The 15,425-nt window shown below is 39.2% G+C and overlaps 1 protein-coding gene across 2 annotated transcripts in view; it reads right to left on the bottom strand.

Annotated features, from left to right (window-relative positions):
* LOC308507799 (ubiquitin-conjugating enzyme E2 E1) overlaps window positions 1-15,425 on the bottom strand; it is a gene marked incomplete at its 3' end in the record, with an annotated part of 60,834 nt that overhangs the window by 4,576 nt on the left and 40,833 nt on the right. The window lies entirely within an intron of this gene.

Here is a 15,425-nt window from a genome sequence, read left to right as displayed (position 1 = left end):
ACTTAGGTCAAGTAAATTCAATGATAAAAGAATGCTGAACCCATTCTTATCCTACTTAGCTGTGAATGAGTAAGAAACTCCTCAAATCTCAACTCGCTCCTTAACACATCAAAAGAAAATGTAAACAATACTTCAAAAACCAGACACACTTCTCAGCACACAGAATTATATTAAATTGATGAATAATCACAGCAGTTTGCTCACAGCTACATCATTTCTGATAACCATTTAAGCACAAAAGTTTCATTTCTGACCTACAGACTGGGCCTCTTCTTCCTCACTCCTGTATCTCTATAATCTTACCCTAAAAGGAGCACAACAGATTGCAGTACTTTTTACATTATAAACCACTTTGGGTGGGAGGAGGACGCATCCAATACAAGTTACTGAATTTTCATTTCAATATAGACTAGATTCCATAACCACGCTCTAAATATTTCAGTTGGGAAGTTAATTTATCCCTTACTGTTGAATCACTGTTATTGACACTTACACCACGATTTGGTCATAACTTTCCAAACTACTGTGTTACCTTACAGAGTACTCTGTATTCAAAAGTATATTAATAAACAAAAATATAAAGATATTTGCCCTCCAATCCCAAGACCAATGAAGAGCTTAATATAGCTGCCCAAACAAGTGAGTGTAGTACTCAGGTATTGAAAAGAGAGAAAAATACACTAAGTTTGGGGAATGCTCTTGGTTATTCATTTAAAAGACCTCCTCACAGAATGGCAATAACATGGGTAACGGTATGCAGTGGTTAACTCACACGTTTTCATCTTAGATTTCTCCAGTCACACTAGTAACCGCTATTTCACGGATAATGATGTATGTCAGGTAAATAACCAAAAGGTCTTGACTTGGAGAGACTTGTATATCTCAGTCAATACACAGAATACTTTTTACAGAACAGGCAAAACTGCTCCTTTAAATAAATGTACGGTGAATTGGATTCCTTCACTCAAACACTTCCTGAATGCCCATGTTATTAGAGTGCTCAGTGTCAGGGTTCTAATAATGAAAAAGATAAAAACATCTTGTCTTCAAGATGCCCTCTACTAACTGGTTAGAGATAAGGTAAGATTCCTTCATTTAAGAGAAAGAGGAGATGAAGAGAAAGGGAGAGTGAAAAAAAAAGAAAAAAGGAAAAAAAAACACCTAGCTACCTGTGGCCCTATACTGCACTTCCTTTTTTTTTTTTTTTTTTTTTTTTTTACTGCACTTCCAGATTTTTTTTTCTTTCAGTCTGAAATTTTGGAGTGGAAGAAGTAACAAACATAGGGGAACAAGCATATAAAAGAAAACCAGAAAGACTCAAAAGCTGGGCAATCAAACATATGGCAAAAAAAGAAGGGAGAAAATATGGACAAAAGAACAGGGGCCAGTGGGAAGAGTAGGGCCCAAACGGCCAGGAGGCACCGCCTACCTCACAGGAGTGTTTTGAGAGTTAAAATGGGGGGAGGGGGAGAGAAACAATACCTCTTAGAGCAACAGACACATAATAATTAGTAACAGTGGTGATCACTACCATTTAATGAGTAGCCTCTCATTAAATGGTAGTGATCACCACTGTTACTAATTATTACTACTGGCTCAAACAGTATGGTTCTTTAATATCTCCCTGTGATAGGTATTCCCAAAAACTATAAAAAACTTTTAGACTGGATATATGTATGGAAGGAGAGAGAGATCGTTTAACACGGTCTCTAATAAACGTCTAATATGCATATAATATGTCATACTTATATGCAGAGACCGTCTTTGAGTTTAAAAGTAAAGGTAGCTTCCTACGTGTACATGACATCTGACCATAATTTTTTTATTATTATTAGTTTCAGGTGTACAAAACAATGTAACAGTTAGATATTTATACCCCTCACAAAGTGATAACCCCCCAATCTACTACTCCTCTGACACTGTATATAGCTGTTACAGTTCCACTGACTACATTCCTTATGCTGTACTCCACATCCTGTGACTATATATATATTAAATTACAGTTGACATTCATTTTATTTCAGCTTCAGGTGTACACTGCAGTCTGACTATAAGTTTTACAAGGTGGGATATAGGGAGAGCTCTTAAATGAGCCCTCTCCCTCTAGGAACATGCAGTGACCCTGCTAGGAAAAGGATACTACCCTGATCTGATTACCGTGTTTTCCCGAAAATAAGACCTAGCCGGACAATCAGCTCTAATGCATCTTTTGGAGCAAAAATTCATATGAAACTTATTTTAACATAAGACCGGGAATATAATATAATATAATGTAATACCGGGTCTTATATTAATTTTTACTCCAAAAGACATGTTAGAGCTGGTTGTCTGACTAGGTCGTATTTTTGGGGAAACACGGTCCTGCTTCACATCCTGAGGTCAGAACTGGTCCTTGGTCATCTGAAGTCCGCCTCCCTGCCGATGGTTGCATGTAGCATACGTACTTGGGCAGAAAATCTAGACACTGGCTGATACGGGTGTAATACCTGGTTACCAGGCTGGAGTTAACTGACAAGTGGATTAAGCAGAAGACAACACTAACACAGACATTGTAGATAAAAAGATGAACTATCCTCTTTTATCTAGTTTATGATATCTAAGACTTAAAGGCAAAAGGCCACTCTAAACCCCTCTTTTTTGAGGAACCAAGGCCAAGAAGAGACTCCAGGCCATCCAAAACCCAGTACTGGCAGCATTCCAATCTGCCTAAAACTCGAGTTCAGAACCATATACTTTTCCTCAGTCAGCTTGGTGATACTAAGAAAGAGACCCAGAAAAAAATAACAGTACAGTCTAACCCTAGAGGTGACATATTGATATGGGCCCAATTCTACTGGCCCCCTAGTACATAAAAAAAGATAAAAGAACAAAGAAGGTTTAACAAATGCCACTGCAAGCAGATTTTATGGATTGTACAGAAAATTGGTGGTTTCCAAATTTCATCATTCATCAAAACAATCTATAGAACTTTAAAAATTAAAGATTCTGACACCTCATCTTAGGTCTACTGAGTTAAGAATATCCAGAGGGAGACCCAAGAATCTGCATTTTACTTGTAAAGATCACCCAGTGATCTTTAAGCAGGTAGCTTGTATTTGGGAACCACTGGTACAGGTTCCTGGAAGGAGGACAACCAGCTTAGAACATAAGCTCTTAACATTTTACAGCTTGTCACCTGTGATATAACTAGAAATCCAAAGCAAGATTGCTGCTTGTTTATAATTAGCTTTCAGTTTGCAGGTCAACTTTTCTGAAAGTTTCGAGTTAAGGAATAAAGCACACAACATAAATATAACCACACTTCTGTTAGTCAGAAATGGAGAACAAAGCTGGGTTATAATAATAAAAATAACTCTTTGAGTGAAATGACATCAAATATAGTTGAAATCATAAAGCATGAAATAGAAGCCCTGGAGAAGACTCCATAGTGTGGGTCCTAACCAGTGGGTCTTCAACCAGGGGGCTTGGGAATTACTGTGAAGGGTCTGAGAACCCACTGGAAAGACCACTGCTGCCTGAATAACCTTTAGAGACCCTTGAAAGCTGTTACTAGATGAATTAATGTAGCTTTTAGTCATATGCATTTTCTTATAGGTGCCTGCAAGACTTCTTGTGTTTTTTTTTCTTCCAAGTTCTCACTGGAAAAGTTAGAATCTACTGGTCTAGAAGACAGATAGTCCCCCCTATGTGGGACTATCTGCATGGTGGGGGGTTGGGGGGGAGGGAATGAGGGCAAAGTTTACAACTCTCAGAAGGTCAGTATCAAGAAAAACAGGGAAGAGAATCTTTCCGTGAGATTGTTCAAGGAAAGGTCTGTCCAAGCACCGCACCCATTTCTCAATAAACCGATTGACCAGGTTTACCCTCAGGTCAGCCTATGCCTTTACCAGCCTTCTGTCCCCCTCCCTTTAACGGAAGATACTTTTGGTTGCACAATAAGAAATATGACTTCAATTTCGAACCTTGGTTGAAATAGACTTAAGAATGACATGTATGTTAATTATTAATCTACATGATTAGACAATATGGAAAGTTCTAAATTGGGAGATAGGGGGTTGAAATTCAGGAATTAAGATGAGAACAAAAAAATACATATCCCTGTCTGACGTTGTTGAAACTTAACTGTGATTAGAATCTCTGCATGAGGCCTAGACCGAGAAGGCAAAACTAGACCATGCCTTTGCCTTCCTATTTGGAACAAAAATACTTTTCAAAATGAAAGTGTAACACATAGAACTCTTATACAAGGCAAAAAGAATAGTGCCCTTCATTCGTTTCTTCCTCTAGTCAAAATAAATACAGCTGTGGCAAATATTTTAAGAAAAGTAACAAGTCATTTTTAATTCTGACACAGCATTTTCTTATTTCTATAATGGTTTCTGACTGCATACACATACATTAACATTAGGAGCAGGTGTTGTCATGAACGACAGCCCTTGTCCGTCGGTACAGGAAGGTCAGGCTGTTGACTGACAGGCACCCGTCTCCATTGAGTAAACTCAGTGACAAGGACCTCTCACCTCTACTGGCCTTTCCTACAATCTTAGACCCAACATCTCTCCAATGACAACTGGACAGGGTGGCGCTGGCCATATCGTTCCTATGCCTCATTAATATTATATTGGCAATTACACAAAGAACTCTCAAGTGGTAATTAACTTTTGTTCAACACATGGTTTTAAACAGAATTTGAACAGCATAAAATATAATCTATACAAGTCATTTAAGGCATAATCCCAATAAATTAATAAAACCAATTTTAAAAATGGTAATTAGAGCAGTCTTACTAGAATTTAATATGATCTCTGGGTTGACTTAAAAATTTCCAAGATGACCGCATAAGCTAGTGTTTAAGTTTCATTTTGTTTTGTTTTAAAATTGTTTCTGTGAGAACTCCCTCAGTCCCATCCTCAACACTAACTTATTACAGATTACTCTACTTGTTCTTCCATTTCAACAATGAGAAACCAAAGCTGAATTTCAAGTTTCAAACGGTAGCACAGCTTTCTTACAAAGAACATCTTGGAAGCAAGATGAAAATCATAATCAACTTTTGTAAAAAATCTATTTCTATCTGATTAATTTTTAAATTTTTTATTGGGAGAGATGACTTTTGCTTAAAAACAGCAAACTTTATCATCATTTCCAAAATGCAGATGTGGCAAAAACTGCTGATTAGCTAATCCATGTTTATTCTCTAATTTGTAGAAGCTTCATGATAAAGCAAACTACCGTGTCTCCCTGAAAATAAGACCTAGCTGGACAATCGGCTCGAATGCATGTTTTGGAGCAAAAATTAATATAAGACCCGGTCTTATAGTAAAATAAGACCGGGTCTTATATAAGATCGGGTCTTATATTAATTTTTGCTCCAAAACATCCATTCGAGCCGATTGTCCAGCTTAGGTCTTATTTTCAGGGAAACATGGTACATAGTTGCTTATATAAAGTGCTTGCATCACAAATTGCCCCGAACTCCCACATTTCAACAGTAGCCTTAGAGCAGTGGTTCCCAATTGGAGGTGATTTTGTCTCCCAGGAGACACGTGGCAATGTCTGGAGACGTACTGAATGTCACATCTAGGAAGGCCTGCTACTAGCAACACCGAGGGGGCAGAGGCCAGGCAAGCTGCTAAACATCCCACAATGCACTGGACAGTCTCCCACAACCAAGAATTCTCTCGGCCCAAAACATCAACAGTGCCACGGCTGAGAATCCTGCCTTACAGAAAATGTACTCAAGGTTAAGCTAGTAAAGGGAGAAGCTTCAGTTTGAATCCCTGTTGTCAGACTCCAGTGCCTGTCCTCTTCATTTTACTGCTCTGTGCCTAGTACGGAAAAATAATATTCATATGCATGGTTGGTATTGTTAAAAGTTAGATTTACATTATGTCCTAAACTCCTATAGACCCTTTGCTACTCAAAATGTGGTCCCTGAATAAAGCAACTCCCCTGGGAGTTTCTCAGACTCCACCCCAGACCTAATGCATCAGAATCTGCAAGATCCCCAAATGATTCCTATGCACATTAAAGTTTGAGAAGCCAGCTACAGGGGACATTAAGTGGTAATGAATACCAGCTCTACTTTCTAATCTTCTAGACTTAAATTACCATGTGCATTATCTAGCGCTCTCTTTCACAATTTATAATTCTTTGCAGTAAGAAAAGTATCAATCCTGGTAACGCTTGACTATGCGAAGACTAAAATCAATACCATACACAGAACTTAGAAGAAAATGTTTATAGGAAAAAAATCCACAATCAGATCTATGTTCCCTACAAACATACTACTCAAAATCCCTTCTTAATTTATTCTACTTTTGTTAAGAAATTCAAAAGGAATATGGTAAAATAATATGAAGGTAGTAGTCTACCACAACCCCAAGGCTCTCCCCACAAACTCTCTAGGGAATAAAAGCTGCCTCTCAATGAGATCTACTTAGCACATCCAGTGGAATTTTATAAAAAATAAAAACAAATTTCTCGTCCTCAGCACCTCTTCATAAAACAGTAGCCATTTATAACCTAGAAGTGAGTGGCAGAAGAAACTTGGAAAATCAGAAAACCTCATTAAGGTGACTAACCAGGCTAGTGACATGCATGGCTTATGGTGGGTGTTATTAAAAAGGGGAGCAATCATTTAGTTATTAGGACTAACAACTAAGTTAAAGAGGCCTCCTCATACAAGGGGGTACTCCCAGGGATGTACTATTCAGGTTACTGACCCTTGGAAAGAACTTTTATATTTTATTTTTTATTTTTTTGGAAAGAACTTTTAGACCAAGGGCCAACCTACAGGGCTCCTCGGAAAAACTGGTGCCCACTTAACATATTCGCATAAGTAGTGTCCAGTGTATCTAAGCAGTTACGTTGAAACTGAGTGGGCCCAAATAGGGATTCCGTTTTCCTACATATGGGAGGGAAACGAACTCAGACACTCAGGACCCACCAAGAACGCTCTTCCCCAAAAGCCCCCCAGATCCTGTTATACCAAACTGAGTTTCCTCCAGCAGAAAGTACAGAAACCTTCCAAGGGATTTGATAACTTTTCATGCAGCACAAGGCTGATTTGAGACCTATGGAAGCTGTAGAGCTTTTGTGAAATTTGTTCCAAACAAGAAAGAGAACAGATTTGTCTCCAGATACCTGCACAGAATGCTACAGCTATGTGGGTGCACAATCTCTTACAGCAGATTTTAAGTTTCTAGAGAGCATAGTCATTTCCCACACATACTACAGGGGTTGGCATAATAGTAATTAAGAATATTTAATGAGCTGGTCAAAATATGTACCACTGTTTAGAATTACATGACAATGTTTCCAAATTAGGTGAAATAACAATACCACTAAAAGCTCAATCTTGCACAGCTACCCCATTCAATTGTAGTTTTAGAAAAAAGCAATAATCCAGCCCTACTGGAAATTTACATTAGAATACTGAAAAAAACTCAGATGCACATAGAGTAAGAACACAATTTTTAAAAGAAAACTATTTTCAAGGTAATCTGAAACAGACTCCAGTAGGGATGGTAAAGTAAGAGCAGACTTAAAAAGATCACGGACATCAGGGGGTCCTTGCTTTTAACTAGGGATGGCTGAGTAACGGGCATTTAATAAACTGAGCTAAAAATCATACTTTAACTTCTGGAGTACTGGTATAGAAGTGGGGGTACGTAGCATAGCAAGCAAGTGAAATAACAAACTAGTCCTATGTCAAGGGCCTAAAAGAAATTGGGGTGGTGGGAGGGAGGAATGACACACAGGAACCATTACAGAGAAATAAATGAAAGATCAGCATCCCTTGTGTCTCAAAAGCTGTTTTCCTCTGCAAGATTAAACAGGTAGGTATTCAGGATAAAGGTGGATGAGACAATAGCTCTTTTCTAAACAAGTCTGACTTAGAACAATTCTAATTTGCTCCTTCCCCAGAGAAGTGAAAAAACAGGGTCAGAGGAGAATGAAGTTCTAAGACTGTGGTGATTACGCCTGTGCTCCCCGTAAAATAATCCAGAGCCAGGATGTCTGCCTTAGAGTCCGATGGTCAGGTCCTGATTGTTTTAGTAGCGATGCTTAGATTAACATATATAAAACTGCCACCTACGTAAGTAAATAGAAATCAGTTATAGGTCTCTGGTTCTTACAGTAATCAGTCCCCAGGCCGACTAAGCACAACCACCAACTCTTCTACCGGGACAAGTGTATTGTGGGTGAGAGGCAGTTGGGGGAAAGCAGAGTATCTTCTGATTTTTTTGAGGAGATAAAGGGGGGTTAACACTTGTACCCTTCACACATTTAGTGCTCATCCTCAAAAGCAGCAGTGTCACAAGGAAAGCTATTTAAAGGATACCAAAATTCTCAAAAAGTAACTTCCCAGGTTTTACTCAATTCTAAGAAAAGATTCTAGAACACATCTCTGACTGTGAAATTATCACAGTTAAAGGTTCCCGTTCACTCACACTCAACCTCCTATGCAGCCTCCACACTGCAACTGCCACTCATCGGGACTGCAGGGGGACAGGCGTGGGGCGCCAGTCAGTGGGAGAAGTGGGAAGGGAAGTGCAAGTGCCCGGGAAGCAGGTTCCACATCTGGCATAGAGCAGAGTTGCCCAGCTATCTCGCCACAGTGATTTTTCTGGTCACTTATCATGTCACTGCAACAAAGGGAGTATCGCAATAGAGTCGCGATCCTTTTGCTGGTGGAGGGCCTTGCCCTCAATTTGTAAAAAACGCAACATCTGTGAAGAGCAGTAAAACAAAGGGCAGTAAAATGAGGTATGCCGGTCCATTAAGGATTAATATCTTGACTATGAAAAAAATCTTTAAACATACTAACAATGGAGAAAGTACGCAGGTATTTCTCAAAAGAAACCCACATGGTCAAAAAACACATTTTCAATCTTATAAATTGTGGTACAATCACACAGTCATGTACTATGCAGCTCTTAAACGAGACGAGGTGTGCATCCTGAACAGGGTTTAAAGAAATCCGTAATGTACTGTTAACTGAAAAAAGCAGGTTCCAGAACAGTATGCAAAACTACCTCATTTTTATAAGACATACCATATAACCAAACTCTTAATAGTGGTTATACCTACAGGATGAAATGAAGGGGATTTATTTTCTCCTTTAGACAGATCTAAATTACTAGGAATTTTAAAAATAGTGATCTTTAAAAGTGATGTTTAACTTTTGTAATAACAAAGTATTTACATTCTGGAGAATGTAACAAAGGGTAAAAGAAATGGAATCGAATCCACCTAGTAATAGACAAAGTAACAGAAAAAGTGAAAAAAGTAACTGATTATCCTGGGGTAAGTAGGGTTTCTGATCAGAAGGCCAGCGCTTTAAGGGCTTGGGGGTGGGGGTAATCAATCTGAGCTACTTAAACCTGTTTTCATAGATTGTGGCTTAGAACAGAGTTGCTAAGTATCAGAAGGGAGACTTCTGACGAGTTCATTCCTGCTTCTCAGGGCCCAAATATGTTTTCCACAGCGAGCCACTGATTTACTGCATATTCGGCTGAGCCACTGATTTACTGCATATTCGGAAGATCTAAAACAGTCATTCATATGTAGGAAATGAGTATGGCTGCTCCCATCCCCAACTTACTGACAGCCATGAAAGCCATCAGTGGTTTCAAGGGGTTATGGTCTTCTCCAGTGGTGGCATTGAAGGGCGAACTGGCCCTATGATAAAAGCTTCCACTGACATTTAATTTGAAAACTATAGCCCTGTCTTGCTTCCTGCTCCCTACTCTCTTCAGTTCAGGCACTCTTTCCTAACCTTGTCTTTCTACGATGGAGCTGAGAGACAGACTGAATCCAGGGAGAGACTGCAAACCCTCCAACGATATAAATCAAAGGGGCTCACGTTTACTCCAAAAGCAGGATGCAAATACTTTTCAAGAAAAGGCAAGGGGATCTGATAGCCTACTTCGCAAATACATCTACCAAATACTAACTGTCAGATAATCAATTTATCTAAATAATGTATGAGCACGCGGATCTGAATAGTCAAAACATGAAAGACTTGAAGTGGATGAATTTAATTGTATGTATATAATATTGAGGTAAAGTAAATAAAAATTTACCTAAGTACAAGCAACATAAAGTTTGAATCCAATTCTCCAAAGTTTATTAGGTATCAGTTTGTTCTGGCCTAATATGTGTACATTTAAAATATCATTCCAAGCACCAATACCAATCAAAAGCAGAAAAATAACATTTGCAGAGAAACATCATTTTCAAAGTTCTTTCATAATTTTTGACTTTTTGATCTTTACTCAAATCCTTTGTATCAGGAAAGGTAATATTATCCCCATTTTAAAGATGGGGAAACAGATTCAGGTGACTAAGTGATGTGTTTGTACAAAGTCCTAAACCTAGGAAGTCACGGTTCTGGCCAATGCAATCGCGGCTTTCCTACAGTCATATTCTAATTCCACTACATCCGTGAAGCTTCCAATAAAATTCCCTGCCTTTGGCTTCACCTCCAATTTTGTTTAATCACCTTTACAAGTCTGCCTTTCCTACCTCATATCCTTTCTCTTTCGCATTTGGATGGAAGCTGGAATTAAACAGGAACAAGAAAATCCTGTGATCTGCTATCAAAATTTATTAAAATAAAAACTGATTCACTTTATTCGTAGAAATGAATTAACTGAAGATAAATACACACCAAGCAGAGTACTTAGTGTGGAGGAAGAGGGGATTCTGACAATAATGTGACAACTACAAAAATGATGAGAATCCCTTGCTTAATGAAAACAAAGATGGTTTGGGAAACAAGCGCAATTCGATTGAACAAAAGTCCAAATGTCATGCTCCTAAATTGCAAAGAGAACAAGAAATAAACACCATTCCTTTTTTTTTTCCCCAGGAGGGGAAAAAAAGCTAAAAAGTAGGTATAGAACATGACACCTACTTCCCCAGCCCAGAAGTTTGTCAGAGACATAGTCCAGGAATTCAGATCCACTGCACTCCATTCCATTCTAGTTCACAGTGGCACTGGGAGGTCCAGCAATCATTGGGATGACCTGCACTGAAATGGAGGTCGACCCCTGCCTGAGGATACAATATCACCCACTGCTCAATGCTCTGTGAAGCTGAGGCCTCTACAACCTCTTTGTTCCCTCCCTCTCCATTGCAGGATCTGCAACTCAGAACCACCAGGAAATCACAAGGTCAGGAGGTGAGGAGAGCTATTTACTGCACTTGGAGAGTCACTGGCTTCTTTCTTGGCCCCAGCTGGCCAAGAGAGAAAGGGGAAGGCTGTTTATATTTGCAAAGGGCTGAGAGACTTGAATGAGTGAGGCTATGCCCTGTATGTCAAATATAGGGCTGGGCTTGGAGGGGAGGGCCTGGCTTCTTTCTCACTGCTAAATCACATCGGCAAATCTCTGTCCTGCTGTCTACGCACAGCCTTCCGGCGGAGAAGTAGACAACAGCTTTGACAACGCTAGGCGTCGCAGCAGCCGTTAAAGAGGCCCAAGTTGGAGCATTCACATGTGATATTCACAGCTGTCCAAGTCTAACAAGTCTAGTACAGGGGCTGGTAAGCAGATACACAGGACTGTCACCAGTGGCCACTGGCCAGCTGCCATTCTGGCTTGCAAATCAACACATGCAATGCAGAAACTACGTCATGTTGCTATCAGGTGCTTCCTTAAAACGATTCTAAATGTCATTTAATGCCAAAGGGAGTGCAAAGCATTATCCCCAAACAGAAAAGGGTCCTGAATAACAACCATGTCAGCTAGTAATTTCCAATTTTATATGAAATACACTCTCAAGAGAACTGTTAAGGTATATGCCTACTGAGGATAAGATTTATGGAAAAGGCCAAGACAAGAGGCAAGAAAAGTTCTGATTAAGAGAGAAGGAGGCAGTTGCTCTAAGCCAAAGTTGAGTTTGGCTTAGAAGTTACAAAATATGGCTAAGGGCCCACATACATGACTGGAAAATAAGGATAAAGAAAAAAAGGATATGAAAAATGAATTAAGTGGGAAATTTTTAATCCCTTGTTTTTCTTTCTTAAAAGGAAAACAACAAACCGAAATTTAAGTATTGGATTAGAGGAAGGAAAAGTTATCTCAGAACACATGCATAAAGATGGCAGATTTGAATAATACGTGTACCAACTTTTATTCTTTCTCGAAACTCCACAGACATGACAGTAAGGGGATTTTCAAAAAGGCATAAACCTATAAAGATGGGAAGAACAGGAAAGGAGACTGTGTCACCAGAAGTTTGGATGCTAGAAGGCAAATGGACAAGTGGTAAAGGACTTAACATATCCAAGAAACTGAATCCTAAACTGGCTGTAAAGAGAACCAAGATCGAGTCCAGGTATATATACCACACAATCCCCCAACATACTTTGGAACTTGTTGCACTTGTAGAAGTTGAGAATGAGGCAGGGAAAGGTTCTAAAATAAGGATTGATTAAAAATGTATATAAGCAGCAAATTCCAAGATCCCCTGCGATCCGCAGAATTCTGAGCTGGGCAGCACGATCTCCTCCCCGAACGTTATACCCTGTTTGGTCTCCTCCCCCTGTTTGGTCTCCTCCACGTGAGTGTGGGCTGAAGTGTAACTTGCTTCTCACCAACAGAATAAGACAATGTTGATAGGCTACCGCTCACTAGATCAGGTTATGTTTCTATTAAAGGTTATGTTGTATAAGACTCAAGTCTTTCGCTGACTGGAGAAAAAGCCTCTTCTGCGAGCCTTGCAGGAGCAAGCTGCGATGACGTAAACTGCAGGCAGCCTCTAGGAGCTGCTGACTTCGATACTACAGCTTCAAGGAACTGAACTCTGTGTTACAATTAGGTGAGCTTGGTTGGGAAAGAACCCTGAGCGACAGATGAGCACATAGGCCAGTGGGTTCCGTGACCGCTAAGCGATGCCCTGACTCCTGACCCACATTAACTGTAGATACTAAGTATGGGTATTGTTTTTGAGCTGCTAAAGTTGTTCCACAGCAATAGAAATCCTGCCAGACTGAGGTTTATTTTCTGCAGAGGTTAAAGCTGAGGGTCTCTGAACCAGGAGACATTAATATGGATGAGGGCAGAGGTGCTGTACTGAAAATGAGCGTATGTATGCCAGACAATAAGATCCCCAGTTTTCTCCGTCAGCTCCCAGAACACAGCCCGGCCTTCACCCTCCAGCAGTCTCCTGTGGGGACTATGAACAGCCCAGAGCAATGACCTCAATATCATGGCATTAGAGGCTCCCTAAGTGCTAAGTAACAGATAACCAAGGAACAGGGCTCCTCTCTAACATGGCAAACAAAAATCAAAACCAAATAGAAGATGACCCATATGAGAAAATAAATTACAAACAAAATTTCAAAATAAAGTGATCATTAATGTCCACAGAGACAGAATATATTGCACTGAAACAAGAATATGGCTAAAACAGAACTTAAGGGAAAAAAGGGAGCTGGGAGTAGAGATACTGGTTGAAGACAGTCAAAAGGCACAAACTCCCAGTTATAAGATAAATTAAGTTCTGGGGATCTAATGTACAGCATGGTGACTACCGTGAAAAATACTGTATTGTATAATTGTAAGTTGCTAAGAGAGACGATCTTAAAAGTTGTCATCACAAGAAAAAAATATTGTAACTATGCTAGGTGACTGATGTAAATTAAACTTACTGTGGTCACCATTATGCAATATACACAAATATCAAATCATTGTATTTACACCTTAAACTAACAGAATACCATATGTCAATTATATCTCAATAAAACAGGAGGGGAAAAGAAAAAGCATTTGGAAATTAAAAATGAAAGCAAAAAAAAAAAACCAAAAAATTTTTCAAAAATTCAATGAAGGATAAAGTTGAAATCTCCCAAGAAAGCAGAAAAAAGGTAAAAAATAGGAGAGAAGGGGCAGCCAGTCAGCTCAGTTGGTTAAAGCGTGGTGCTCTTAAAAAGGTTGCCGGTTCGATCCCCACATGGGCCACTGTGAGCTGCGCCCTCCACAACTAGACTGACTTGAAACCACTACTTGGCTTGGAGCTGATAGGTCCTGGAAAAACACACTTAAAATAAACAAAAGTTTAAAAAAAAATAGGAGAAACAATATACAAAAATTAAAGGACCATAAGACAGTCCAAGATTTGAACCGTAATAGTAATCCTACAGAGATAAATAGAGAGGAGGTCAAAAAGTAATTTAAGGAAACTTCCCAGGACATAAACTTCCAGATTGAGAGGGCACAGTACATTGGAGGAAAAGAGACACATTAAGTTTCCAGGGAGAAAGAAAGAGAAAATGTACAAGGAATACAACAGTGGGAGTGAGCTCGCAATGGAGCAATGTCTTCAAAATGGTGTCCAACACAAACCCTGCACCCAGACGAACAAAAACAAGTATGAGGGGAGAACAGAGATCTTTTCAGACATTCGATGTCTCTAAAAGTTTATCTTCCAAGAATTCTTTTTCAGAAAGTTACTGGGGGGTGCACTCTGCAACACAAGGGAATAAATAAAAAAAAAGAAAGATAAAGGAACAAAGAGTCAATGGAGAATAGCGAGAATTAGATAATAGAGAACGCCCAAAGAGACAGGGTGAAGAGAGCTGAGTATGACAGCTGTGTATAAATCTGCATTTGGGTGTCTTTTGAGAAGGCTTAGACAACTGTGAGAGCATCTGAGGTTGATGAATTAGTGGTAAGTATGGAAAACTATGGGTTGGGGAGGAGGGAAACAAGAAGGGAAAGAGGAAGAAAAGGAGAGAGAAAAATTAACTCCAAAGGACAAAAAAGTTATGCAGGACAGTAATCACAGTTGGCTACCGTCGTACACAGTACCACAGGACTATGTACAGCTGCAAATAATGTTCATGTAATACAAACAATGATATAACAATCAGTAATATAAACAAATAGTATGGGGGGAAGTACACGGGGGAGGGGGGGACTAAATCTTCACCATTCATTGTGAATCCAGAGTTATTACCAAAAATTGAAACAGCAAGCAAGATGGATATACTACCTAAAAACAGGGAGGTAAATAGCAAAATAATCCAAAGATTGTTTCCTCTAGAGCAAAATGTGGGCAAGTCCTGGTGAGAACCGTTGTTTCTTTGTAACAAAGCTTAAAGAAATATTAGATTTTTTAAAGTATGTTGGTGGTATATACTTTTACTAAAATTGAAAACTAAAAGAAAAGATGGAAAGGAAAAACAAAGATAATATCTTCAAACGACGTGGCAGGTTTTTTTTGTTTGTTTGTTTGTTTTTGACCAATTCAAGTTCCTCTAAGTACAATAGTATGTGTGTTAGCTATTTTTCCAAATGATCATCCACTTGATTCCCAGAAACCCAGCACAAAATACTGGCCTAATATTATGGATTCACTACATAAAGTTTAATGCCCACTGTACTATAATACAAACTAAAATGTTAACAAAA

This window comes from Rhinolophus hipposideros (genome assembly GCF_964194185.1).
Source record: "Rhinolophus hipposideros genome assembly, chromosome: 14".
Lineage (NCBI taxonomy): Eukaryota > Metazoa > Chordata > Mammalia > Chiroptera > Rhinolophidae > Rhinolophus > Rhinolophus hipposideros.
This window is presented reverse-complemented; position numbering and strand designations above follow the sequence as displayed.